Below are 12329 nucleotides of genomic sequence, written 5' to 3'. Positions count from 1 at the left end.
GAGCCTTTGGGGAGAAATTTTGAGATGGAATCTGGTCAGTCCGCTTTTAATTCATCATCATACCATGGTTAAGATTTTATTTACAATAAAAATAAATTAAAAATAAATAAATAAACAAAATAAAAATAAATAAATAAATAAATAAACTTTAAAAAATAAAAAAAAAAAAAAAGTATTCTCATATAGTAAATTTCCTGAAAAGATTCCTGGTTGAATTAAACAAACTACAAATTAATTATAGTCCTTAAGGTTTATTTTCTTTAATTTATGAATAATTCCAGTATGTTGAACAACTCTACAAAGATCAAAATTATGAGGTAATTTAATCTCTCCCCTCTCTCTCCTTCTCTGTTCTACTTTTTTTTGGTGCTGGGGATCGAACCCAGGGCCTTATGCTTACAAGGCAAGCACTCTACTGACTGAGCCATCTCCCCAGCCCCTCTGTTCTACTTTTAATGCTATCTACATCTTATGAACTGCTCTCAGTCCAAGGCTGACACATGAGCTCACTCTAGCACCCTGGTGACTTTACTATTAACTTATTTTCTTCTACTTATTTCACAATTTGAAAGATCTTATTCTTTGTACATAAAATGTTATTAATTTTACAACATTTTACTCTTATAAATTTCAATGTACATTTAAATTATAATTGGTCAACAAAATTCCAACATACAAAGCACGAGGGGAGATTCTTCACCTCTGTTCCATTAATGATTACTTATGTTTGGAACTGACTACTTGGTTATTTATAATAAACTTGTGCTCATGCCACTCACATTGACATGATGGAGACCTACTCAACTGCGTGACAACTGATCACACCCAAGTTCAGGAATCCCCCAAAACGAGGTTGACGTAGGCGTCCGGTGTCTTCCACAGGTGGAGGGTAACTCTGAAACCAAATCTGATTAACTATAGTTTTACCTACCTCATATTATTACCTCAACCCCATATTCTAGAATGTGCATGTGCTGAATTTCTGTAGCTACTGTATTTCCATACTGGGTACTTGTCAAAAAGGCTTTGTGCTCTTTTGTCTTTTGTGACTCATAAAGAGGTAAAACAGAACAAAAGAGAACAACGTCTGTGTGGTTAGTTCAAGAACTGCAGATATTTTGAGAAGTCTTATTAGAAACTTGAAGATGCATTGGCATGAGGCTTTTCTTTTTCTTGCTGTGTCTGAAAAAAATCAATAGACTTTTTAGAAATTATATGAAATTTGGCCAAGTTGCCACCTGAGACAACATCTTGAAGTTGGAGACATTCAAGCCTCTGAACCTGAGCCAGGATGCACAGGTGGGAGCTATAGAGTGGGCAAGTGAGAGGAGAGACAGAGGTGGTGACCCCTCCCATGTCTTTACCTAATGATCCGCCCACCAGTGTTCCTGTGCCTTCCTGTTCTGTCACCACTAGGCCCCACTGGTCTAAGGTTTTATGCGCAACTGAAAATATCTCTACAAATGGACCCAAAGAAATACTCCTTAATTAGAAACAGAGAGTGCCACCTGGTCCCATCAGTTCCTTACAAGTTAGAGAACTGGAGGGAGGAAGGGAGAGAGAGGAGCAGGGGGGAAGGGGAAGGGGAAGGGGAGAGGAAGAGGAAGAGAAAGAGGAAGAGTGATGAGCTATCCCTGAAGGGTGTGTATAATATGGGTGGGGAAATCTAGGGCAATATTTTGTGTGCCCTTGTATAAGTGCATCGCAAAGCAGGAGTTATCAAAAGCTACTGCGGTCCTACAGAGACAAGCCTATGAATATCTCAGATGGCTGAGGAATGACAGATTGGGCCACCTCCACAGGTTCCACCCAGGGTAGGAGCTTTCCAAAAACAGGGGGACCCAAAATGCATATTGGAGGAGGGGTCTTAGCTATCAATTGCAAAAATACATATTCCCGATTCTCCCTGTCCTTCCCTCTTATTCCTCTCATTATTGTGTATGAATTATGTTATTGTGGTTAAATTTAACCTTTGGTTCATAGGCTGCAGATTATCCATCTGGAATGACAGTGAAAATCCAGTGGAAGTTGACTCCCTGGAGAGATGGATTTCATGGCTGTGGACTCCGGAACTCAAGTCCAGGTACGGCAGCTGACGATGACCCTGTTCCTGGCATCCACTCTGCCACCTACCCAATGACTGACCCAAGCTGCATCATCTGATTTGAAATGCTTTTGTAGAAAAAAAAAAAAAAAAAAAAGATGAGAAGCATTTATCAATAATAGTTGCTGATTAGTTTTACTCTCTACTTTCTTTTTTTTAATAGCTTTCAGGTTAGAAACATACTACATGTAGACCACGTCTTAATACGTAAAGATGTACTAAAGGAAAGGTATTCACCTTCCCTGCCCCCTTCCCCTTGTTCATAGAAATGCAAGCCCCCAAACAGTTTTCTTTGCTTTCTTTCACTTGCAGAATTTGGAACTTGCTTCTCTCCATTTGTTAATTTTTTACTTTATTATAAGTTATAGACATTCCTCCATTCAATAGATACTTAACTCTCTATTTTCTCTCCTAATTTTTTTATTAAAAAAATACAAAATCATATGTGTAATTTTACATTTAGGAGATCACATTATACATGCACATGTGAGGGCATCTTTTTCTTTTTAGTAGAGTTGTTTGTCTCTTTCCTCTTTTCCCTACCAGCCTCCCCATTTCCTCTCCTTTCTATATCCAGCGCCTCCAAGTTCCACAAATGACCATGTTCTCTGTGCCAGTACACCCACATTCCATAGCCCATAGAGGACTGGGGTGCTGTTTATGGCAAATAATACACAGCTCTTTGCATCTTTTTAATCTTTCAAGACCCTGTGGAAACCCTTCCAAATCAGCAGGTGTGTCTCTAATTCCTTCCTTTTAATGGACGTAATAATGTTCTAGAATGTGGGTAGGCCACAATTCATGGATGGTTTCTAGTATTTTTGTATTAATCACTTTCCAGGGTTTTCCCCCAGTGACCGTTTGGATGTGAGGTGTTCCTCAAAAGCTCATGTGTAAGACAGTGCAAGAAGGTTTAGAGGAGAAATGATTGAGTTGTGAGAGCCTTAACCCAATCAGTGAATTAATCCCCTGATGGGATTAACTGAGTGGTCACTGAAGGTGGGTAGGGTGTGGGGAGGAGGTGGGTCCCTGGGGGTGTGCCTTTGGTATATATTTTGAATCTGGTGAGTGAAGTCTCTCTGCTTTCTGATCATCGCAAGAGCTGCTTTCTTCCGCCATGTTGTTTTGTCTTGACTGAAGCCCCAAGGAATGGGGCCAGCTGTCTACACACTGAGACCTCTGAAACTATGAGCCCCTAAATAAAATTTCCTCCCTCAAAGTTGTTCTTTTAGTCACAGCAGTAAAAAAAAAAAAAAAAAAAACTAACTAAAATACCCCCTCACTTAAATATCTATACATACCAGTGACTTGAATTTGTTTCTGTGGCATAGATTCCCAGGAGTGGGGATTGGGTGAGTCACAGGATATGCATTTCAAATTGAAACCACCCTGCCAGATTATTTTCTGCAACAATGAGCATAATTGACTTCAGTTTTCCACTAGCAGCAAAGGAGAAAATCCCTCTCTTCTTCCTATCCCACCAGCTCACTAAGCAGAGATTCCAGGCTCCCAATATGGTTAGTAGGATGAGCATGAAGTAATTCACTTTTAATGTGACTTGTGTGTTCAGCAATGCTTGCTTGTTTGTTATTCATTTGAATTTACTTTCTGTGAACAGCCCACACGTGAGGGATGAGAAGGGAGACACACAAATATGGGAGCGATGGATAAATTGTTGACAGATTCTACATACAGTTCTGAAGCAACACATTTGAAAACCCAAAGGAATTAGGTGATCTCTTAGAAAATTTTAAATGGTCCAAATTAACCCAAGAAGAAGTGGAAAATATAAATAGACCAGTTAACATAGAAAAAAATAGAAAGGCAAACTAATATATACTTTTGAAAAAAGCAACAAAACCAGCTATTTTCACAGCTAAATTCTACCTAAGCTTTAGAGAATATTTTTACAAAAAAAGAACATGTTTATGATAGTTAAATCATTTCAGCTCATATATAAAGATGGATTCTGTTTAATTTTATGAAGGCTGCCTATTTTAAAGATAGAATGCAGAAAAGCATATATTAATATTACATAAATTCATAAGGAATAATCCAAACATTACTGGATAATATCCAGAAGTGTATCAAAGGATAATATACCATGGTCATGTGATGTTATCCAAATAAGAAAGGTGTTTCACATTAGGAGCTCTGTTCTCTAAATGCATTAGATCAACAAGTTAAAGAACAAAAAACTCAAATGATCCTGTTAAAGATACTGAAAAATTATTTGTTAAAATCCTGCAATGGGGCTCAGTGGTAGAGCACTTGCCTAACATGTGTGAGGCACTGGGTTCAATTTTCAGCACGGCATATAAATAAATAAATAAATAAAATCAAGGCATTTTGTCCATCTACAACTTAAAATTTTAAAAAAAAACTAATTATTTCCTCTAATAACTTTAAATAAAATAGGAGAACTTATTAAACTATTTATGATGAAATCTGTTCCCAAAATTCCTCAAAACACATCAGCCCAAATGATAAAACCAAGCCAAATAAACTAATTGGACCCATATGCTAATGCTTACCATCAGCATTGTAATTCAATGTCTTCCTTAGAGGAAGGAATACAATGTGAACAAGAAAAAAGTTGGTAAAATTTTGTGTACTCATGTTCTTAGAAAACCCAAGAATCTCTCTAGGGGGAAAAATACTTTCAGTAACATTCAAGAATAAATAGCTTTTCCCCAGATTAGATAAGCAACACAGGAACCCAGCAGCTATAAAAGCAAAGATAAACACCTTTGATTATATAAAATTTTCAACTTTTTGTAGCACAAAATAGACAAGAGCAAAGACAACGCAAAAAAAAAAAAAAAAAAAAAAAAAAAAGTTTTGCAGGGAGAGAAACCTGCGACAAAGACGACCAATAAAGTATCGATATCTACAATTATATATTAAATTCCATAGTTAAATTAAACTCCATGTGAGTTCTTACACATTTGCAAGAAAAAGACAAACAACCCAGTTAGACGGCATTGAAAGTCACACCTTGAAGAGAAAAGGAAGGAGGTCTCTTACCACAAATAGCAGGGTTCCCCTCAAAACGGTTATTTTTAGGAAAAAAATACATATATTGTGCTAAATTAACAATTAGTTTGCAATTCTGCTTTCATCACACTTTTGAAAAATGATTAGTTGAAGGGAAAAGCATGTGTGATTTCTTTTAAACCCCATCACCACCTATAATCATAGGTTAGAAAATTCTAGTCTTGCATCTTGTCAGACTACCTTTGCCTCTCTCTTCGTCCTGCATCCTTCTCTAGATCCTGCTCTGCCCAGTGGCCCTGGGCAGATCACCTGGACTTTGGATGAAGATTTGGATGGTGTCTGTGCTTTTGCCAACAGAACCCACCCACAGGACTGAGCTGTTTGGATGGATTCAGGAACTGGGGTCAGGACACCCCATTGGGCTCTGAACGGGATGCTCCCCATGATAGCTGCTCCCCCAGGTCAGATCTGGCCATCCAGCCATCTCCCCTGCCCTGGTCCAGCCCAGACCCAACTCCCTCCCAGTACCCATTGATCCACATGGAGCAGTTATACAACTCATACATTGGCCAGTGAGAAAACAGCAATGGAATTTTAAAAAGAAAAAAAAGCCCACCAGCTTCTGAGCTGCACTGAAGCCCATGTGGCAACCTCCACTGCCCATGAATTGTGATGGGCTGACAGATCTGACTCCATGAGAATATTATAGGCCAGACTCTAGGGGAAATGACTAAACAGACTCCATTTTATTCTGAGACTCCATGTTATGTAGGACATAAGCTTCTCCCATGGGAACACCCCGCCTCTGTACCTATCATCAGTTACTTAGTGTGACATGTTTAAGAATACAAAATGACAATTCCTATGTAAAGAAAAATTGCTCTCTTTTGATTCCTATTACTCTTAAACAATGTACCATGTGAACAGTGATTGTGTGGATGTTAGTAATCATTCCTTAGTTTGTACCTAGGTAAGGGTCATTTTGACCCACTTCCCCCCTGCTGATGATCTCATGATGTTAGTTTGTAATTTCAAATCATAGCAACAGACACTTATGATTGATGTGCTTTTTGGTATAAGAGCCCCTACAACCCTGTGGTCAGGGCTGTTCTCCCAATAGCCATTTTTGGGCCATTGTGTGAGACAGTCAGCCTCTGGCTTAATAAAGACTCTCAAATTTGGACTTCTCAGTGATGATCGGTCTGTTCTTAAGTTGCACCCCATAAGAGAATCATCCCCATCCCTGAAGTTGAGTGGGTGGGTCTTCTGCTGAAAGCCTAGTAACACAGAGTGACAGCTGAGGTAGTGTGCAAAAATAACCCAGGAGTTAATGAGGTGCGGATGGGGGTGCATCCACAGCACCTCTGCCCCAGAGAGAAGGTTGATAGGGCAGCAAGATGGGGAGTCTCCCAGGGAAACTGGCAAAAACAACGTGAGGCATTCCAAGAGTGAGTGGGCTTGGGGGTAAGCAGGTTCAGGGAGAGGGAATCTTTCAAAAACCAGAGGAAGAGATGAGTCATGGCGATCATTCAAACCCTGCAAGAAGGAAATCACCCAACCTGTTTAAACTGAAAGGTTGTTACTTTCAATCCTTCTACCAAGACAAAAAGGTGAAAGGACAGGTGAGAGGAAGGGGATTTCAGCACAGGAATTGAAACAGAGAGGTGGAAATGTTTTCTTCTATTTGCCCATGATCCTAGCTCGCCTCCATGCAACTCTGAAGAAGGAGATCGGTTTTTGTGATTTTCCTGAGAGCTCCCATGGTGTCCACCAAACACTTAGAAAGCAGTGTCCAAGGACATGGCATCATGCTAAGCATAATGGGATGGACAGGGGACACGTAGGACGTAGTCTCTGCATGAAGCAATTGGAATGCAATGAAGAGCAGTGCTTTGCCTTGGAGTCCCCCGACTCACGGTGAGGTCTGTGGACTAACATGTCCCCGGAGCTTATCAGAGAGGCCCCATCTCAAACCCCACCCAGACCCACTGAATCAAAATCCACATCTCTATTGAGATTTCCAGGAGATTTGTGGACACAGTTAAGTTTGAGAAAGGCTGATACAGGCAAGGAGGCAGAACAGAGAGATTGCCTGGAGTTGAGTTCTCTGTCGAAAGCTTCACTAACTAAATGGTGGGCCTTTCTCTCCCTCACATTTGACCTTCCTATTGCAGAAAATCCGTGGTTAGTTGTGAGTCACACACTTCCACTCTATCTACTAAGGTGACCAGGGACATTACCTTTGCTTGAAGGAACATCATAAAAGGGAAATTTTGACTCATGTAATTAAGAGAGAAAAAAACAACTCTCACACTAAGAACTTCCTTAATCCCTTTGCAAGGAACCACTCTCTGGGGCCAGAAGGGGACAATCCTACATGCACATGCATGGAATGCTGAACACAAGCCAGATGCCAACCCCAATTCCATTTCCCCACCCAGGGAACACCTCTCGTTGAATCGGACTTCCACGTGTAACATCACTGCTGAACTACATGGGGGAGGGCTTTATTTTTAAACCAGCCTCTGAAGCACATGGCTGTGTTTACTCCATGGAACTGTGGAAGATGTTCAGGACATTGACCAGCAGTTGCCATCATGGGTTTCAGGAGACTCCAGTGGCGGGCTGTGCAGAAGAATGGGAACAGGAAGCAGAAGTCAAAGATAACTCTGCTGTGTTCCAGGAGCCCTGGAAGCTGGCCTGTGGGCCCTGAGTGGTCAGCTGAGCCTTTGGCCCACCAACACAGGGCTCTCCAAGAAGGAATCTAAGAGATGGCACTTTCCAGACTTATTTATACTCTTTTTTCAAGATGGTCTTGTGTAAAACATCTCAAGACAGTCTTCATCACTTCCATTTCCTCTCAAAGAAGCCTGGTAGAAGACATCTTTCTCAAATACAGTCTGTTGAAAACTGCCTTTCCTGATTTGAGGAGTCCCAAGACTCAGAATCTGCCCTTTTTTGCAATGGCTGCTGAACAGCTCAGAGCCAAGTTATTGGAAGGTTTTCATCGAGAAAATTTTCGGAACTGTGGAGCACGCCCTCTTTGGCCTGAGTCCCTGGCATCCACTGCTTCATTTCCTCGTCTCCTTATTTTAAATATTTTTCCCAGCGTTTCTCTATTTGTAAGACTCATTAAATCTTCTTCCAAACAAAAATGCTAAGACACTGCGTGACTTCCCAAGGTCACAGATTAGCAGTGAGAAATTTAGGCTGTTCTGCCTGTCTCAAAAGCCTGTCTCCCCATGCCACCTCCCTGGTCCTGTGTGAGCTCATGAAAACTGGGTGCGTGGGAGACACTGGGGTTTGATAGGAAATGACCATCATAGAACAACAATGATTCCACTTAATCATTCTTCTCCTACGCTTGTGTTTTGCTACCTACCCTCCTCCATACCTTCCATTTAGGACCTCTGCCCTACTTTCCAAAACTCTTTATCAGCTCCCCAAGTTCAAGATCCAGAATCTCTGACTCATAAGCCCAACCTGTGCACATCTAGACAACCAGCTATAACAGAATAATGCACCCAGCAGTCAGCGCAGATACTGACCATAAGGTTTGTGACCTATGGCCATAGGTGGCCTAAGGTGGTCATTCCATTGTATTCCTGCTGAGGCTCCCTGTCTGCATGTGATAGACCCCCAAACCCTGAACTTGACTAGGTATGGTGTGCTACCCACAAGTGCCCCAGTAGCAACCCTACTATTCCCAGAGTGAAGCTGTCAACCATGGCTGTCATGTTAGCTCCAGAAAGCCGACCATCGTCCGTCTATTTACATTCCTAGCAGGAAGGAAATTGAAGCAATAAACTAGGAGGCTAATGGGGCAGCAACAATAAGAGGAGAGGGAAATTTCCCAGGATTCCCCAGCGCTTCCGTCGAAGCCTCACAGGCCCGTCCTGGGTTGCATGGCCACCTCTAGCTGCAAGGGAGACTAGGAAGGAAGGAGGAGAGATGCATTTGGGATCATCAGCAGCTGTGAGCTGCCACACCAACGAGGCCACCTCAGACACCTGATTTGAGTACAAGACACAGAAAACAGGCAGCAGGACCTGGGCAGGGAGTCATGGTGGAAGAGATGGAGATACACATGTACGGAGCTGTGGCGATCACTGTGCTTCCGCTGCAGACTCCTCTTCAGAGCTGACGGGCTCCTTCCTCCCTGGTGCTGGGAAGACTGCTGGTGCCTGCCCAGCTGCTGGCCATCTGTGGGAATTGCAGTGACTGGACAGAGTCACCTTGCTCAAAGTGGCGCTCCCTTCCAGGGGTGGCCCTCATCCATTTTGCATCTCTGCATTATTCTTCAGTCCAGTCTCAGCTCCAGGACCCGCCCCCCCATGAAATGGGCAGAGGCACTGAGACTGTAGGAGATTTCACAGAGCCCAACTCTCCCCTCTTCCAGGTCCTGCTTCCTTCCCTTTCTTCCCTTCCACCATCCTAGAGTACTCTTAATATTCAAACACCCTGCAGGCTCGACTCCCAGGCCCATAGACTGCACCAAGAAATAAACCACTTCTTTTTTCTTAGTTCAACTTTGTATCCATCCACAGAGTTCAGGCACTGTGAACTCTGTGTGTATGTGAGGCACTGTGCGGAGTCGGAGCGGGTGGGTGGATCCTAACATGAGTATCAGTCCTCACCTTTGAGAAGCTCACAGCATGTGCAATGGAGTTGAGAAAACAAGCAACTCAGACACAAAATACAGTGAGAAAAACACAAAGTGCTTTGACTTCTCAAAGGGGGAAGGCATTAAAAATGGTTTGGTAGGGATTAGGGAGAGATTAGGAAATCCAGAGGGTTCCATAGAAGATGGCTTGGACAAAGCCTTTAAAAGATCATCAGGCAGAGCCCATGGCAGAGAAGCATCTAGGCAGGTCCAGTGGGAGCAAATACAGAAGCCCAGTTGAGGGACATATCCAGAGAATGGCACTAGATCCAGAGTGTCTGGAATGAGAGATGAAATTGACTGTGAGTTAAGAAAATTTGCTTCCAAGTCAGACCGTCCTGGGTTCAGCTCCCAGCTCTGTCCTCTCTGAGGAACTCCGAGTCCCTCTCTGAGGGACTTTGGGCATGTTACTTAACCTCTCAAAGCCACAGTTTTATCATCTGTAAAATAAGATTACAACATCTCCCACTAAAGCGTCATTGTGGGGACCCATACACTGAAATACATAAGCCACTTGGAAGAGTAGGAGGCTCAGTTGATTCTCTAGTTTTTACTGTAGAAACAGAAATATGGAGGAGGGCTACTTTTGAAGCCAGTGGTTCTCAAAGTGACATCCCCAGATCAATCATATCCTATTAACTGGGATGCAGATACTTGGGCCCTGCCACAGACATATTGAAGCAGAAATTCTGGGAGTGGTACCCAGCAATATGTTTAATTAACAAGTCCTCCAGGGGAATCTGAGGTGTGTTAAAATTTGAAAATCACTAGTTGAAGCCAACAGGAGAATTTATTTTGAGGATGTAGGGGGCTTTATGGAATTCAAAGACCAAGGTGGAACAGCTTCAAAAATGGGCAGTTGATGGACCAAAGTCTTGAGAATCGGGAGTGGCCTCTCTCCTCTTCTCATCTCTGCTTCTCTCATACCCTACGCCTCTCTCTTTCCATAACTACAAATCAGCTTTCTCTGTTTCCTCTTTCTGCAAGCTGAGGGTTGTCAGAGGAAGGGACTAAAGTCTCTCAGTCTCAGTTCCAGTTACCCTGGAAGAGGCTCATTGGTACAGCTGTAGTTGACTGTTCCACGTGGACTGATATGAGTGATCTGGGGGCCGAGAGACTCGGCCTTAACATAGATGCCCTTCCCTGAACCACGTGGAAGGAAGCAAGAGTCCTCCTCACTCCAAATGCCAGTCAGGAGCTGGGAATAGAAGTCATGAAACCCGAGTTACTAACCTTGAGTCCAGGCCCCAAGACAGTGGCTCTCACAGTGTCATCCCAGGCCAGCAGCATCAGCAACGGGTTGTTAGGGATGCACTCTTCCTCCCACCACAGACCTTCCGGACTAGAAACTCTCCGGGTAGCCTTGGTCCATCTGTGCTCCAGCAAGGACAAGTCGGAGACCCACTCTCAGGGAAAGCTAAAAACAGCTCAGAGACCCACTCGATTAGGACAAATCATTTCTGTAATCTTGCCTTCTCGTACTCTACTTCCTTAAAGTCATAATGAAATAAGCAAAAGAAACATCAGAAGAAAACACATCCAGGGTTGGCGGTTCCTCTTAGCTTTGCTTACTTTTAACACACAGCATATACGGTAAGAGGGAACTCCCCCAATTCCACAGGCTGTTGGGGCTGGAATCAAGTCCCGTCTTTCCTCTTGGCTTTGGCAAAGCAGAGATGTAGCATGCCATAGCCAATTGACTCATTCATTGGCAACACCAAAGCTCAATCCACTATGATAAGAAATAATAATATTAATAATACAACTTTTTCTAGGTCCAAGAGAAAACTGAGGAAATAGATTAAAATTAAGTCATATGAGACCTGCATGAAAACTTAGGAGCCATTCAGACCTAGCCAGCGGAAACAGGTAGCAGAGGGCTCGGCTCTACTGTGTCACTTTGTGGAATTCCAAACCCAAATGACCAACCCTGACATCCATGGTCAAGCCTCAAATTCCACTATTATAATTATTAAAAATTGTCATGCTCACCACAAACCAGGTAAACCTAAAACCACTGCCACTTCAAAATTAGAAGGTACAAGGCGTTAACAAGAAAGGGAAGAGGAGGAGAGGAAGGAAACATTTTGAAGAGTCATGACCAAAAATAAAAGAAAGAAAAGAAAAAGAAAAAACTATAACTCCTAAATTCTTAGGTTTATGGAGCTCTCTGAAGCATGCAATAGGGGAAAAATAGCGAAAACATTGAAAATACAGGTGTGGAAATTATCTACTTTAAAGTGTATAGTCTGAACTCTATGAAACTACCAAAAGAGAGAGAGACCCTGGGCACCAACAATATCAGCCTTGGTAAAAGGAAGTGGTAAGTCCAGTCCCAGTTGGGGTGGATCAGCCTGGCTTGTGTGGGATGCAGAAAGAGGTCAGCAGACAACAAAAAATAATTAACAAGAATAAAAAGGAGGAACCAGATGAAACCAAAATCCAGAGATCTTTGCAGAACTCTCAGCTCCAGGTTTCACTAAGATGTGAATCCGGAGGGGTAGTGGAGGTCAGTTGTACGGATTGAGCCCTAAGCAAGCATGCCCCTTCTGCCAAGGGAGCAGG

The 12329-nt window shown here is 42.6% G+C and overlaps 1 long non-coding RNA gene across 1 annotated transcript; it reads right to left on the bottom strand.

The window, feature by feature from the left end:
- Window positions 1-528: 528 nt before the first annotated feature.
- Window positions 529-11638, bottom strand: LOC306646783. Its single transcript, XR_013759968.1, has 3 exons — window positions 10998-11638; window positions 3406-3508; window positions 529-2172 (listed from the first exon to the last, which is right to left on the bottom strand). It is a non-coding gene; the product is annotated as an uncharacterized lncRNA (long non-coding RNA).
- Window positions 11639-12329: the final 691 nt, after the last annotated feature.

This window comes from Sciurus vulgaris (assembly GCF_902686455.1).
Source record: "Sciurus vulgaris genome assembly, chromosome: 16".
NCBI classification, from domain to species: Eukaryota; Metazoa; Chordata; class Mammalia; order Rodentia; family Sciuridae; genus Sciurus; species Sciurus vulgaris.
The sequence above is the reverse complement of the archived record's forward strand: the minus strand, read 5'-3'. Positions and strand labels throughout refer to the sequence as shown.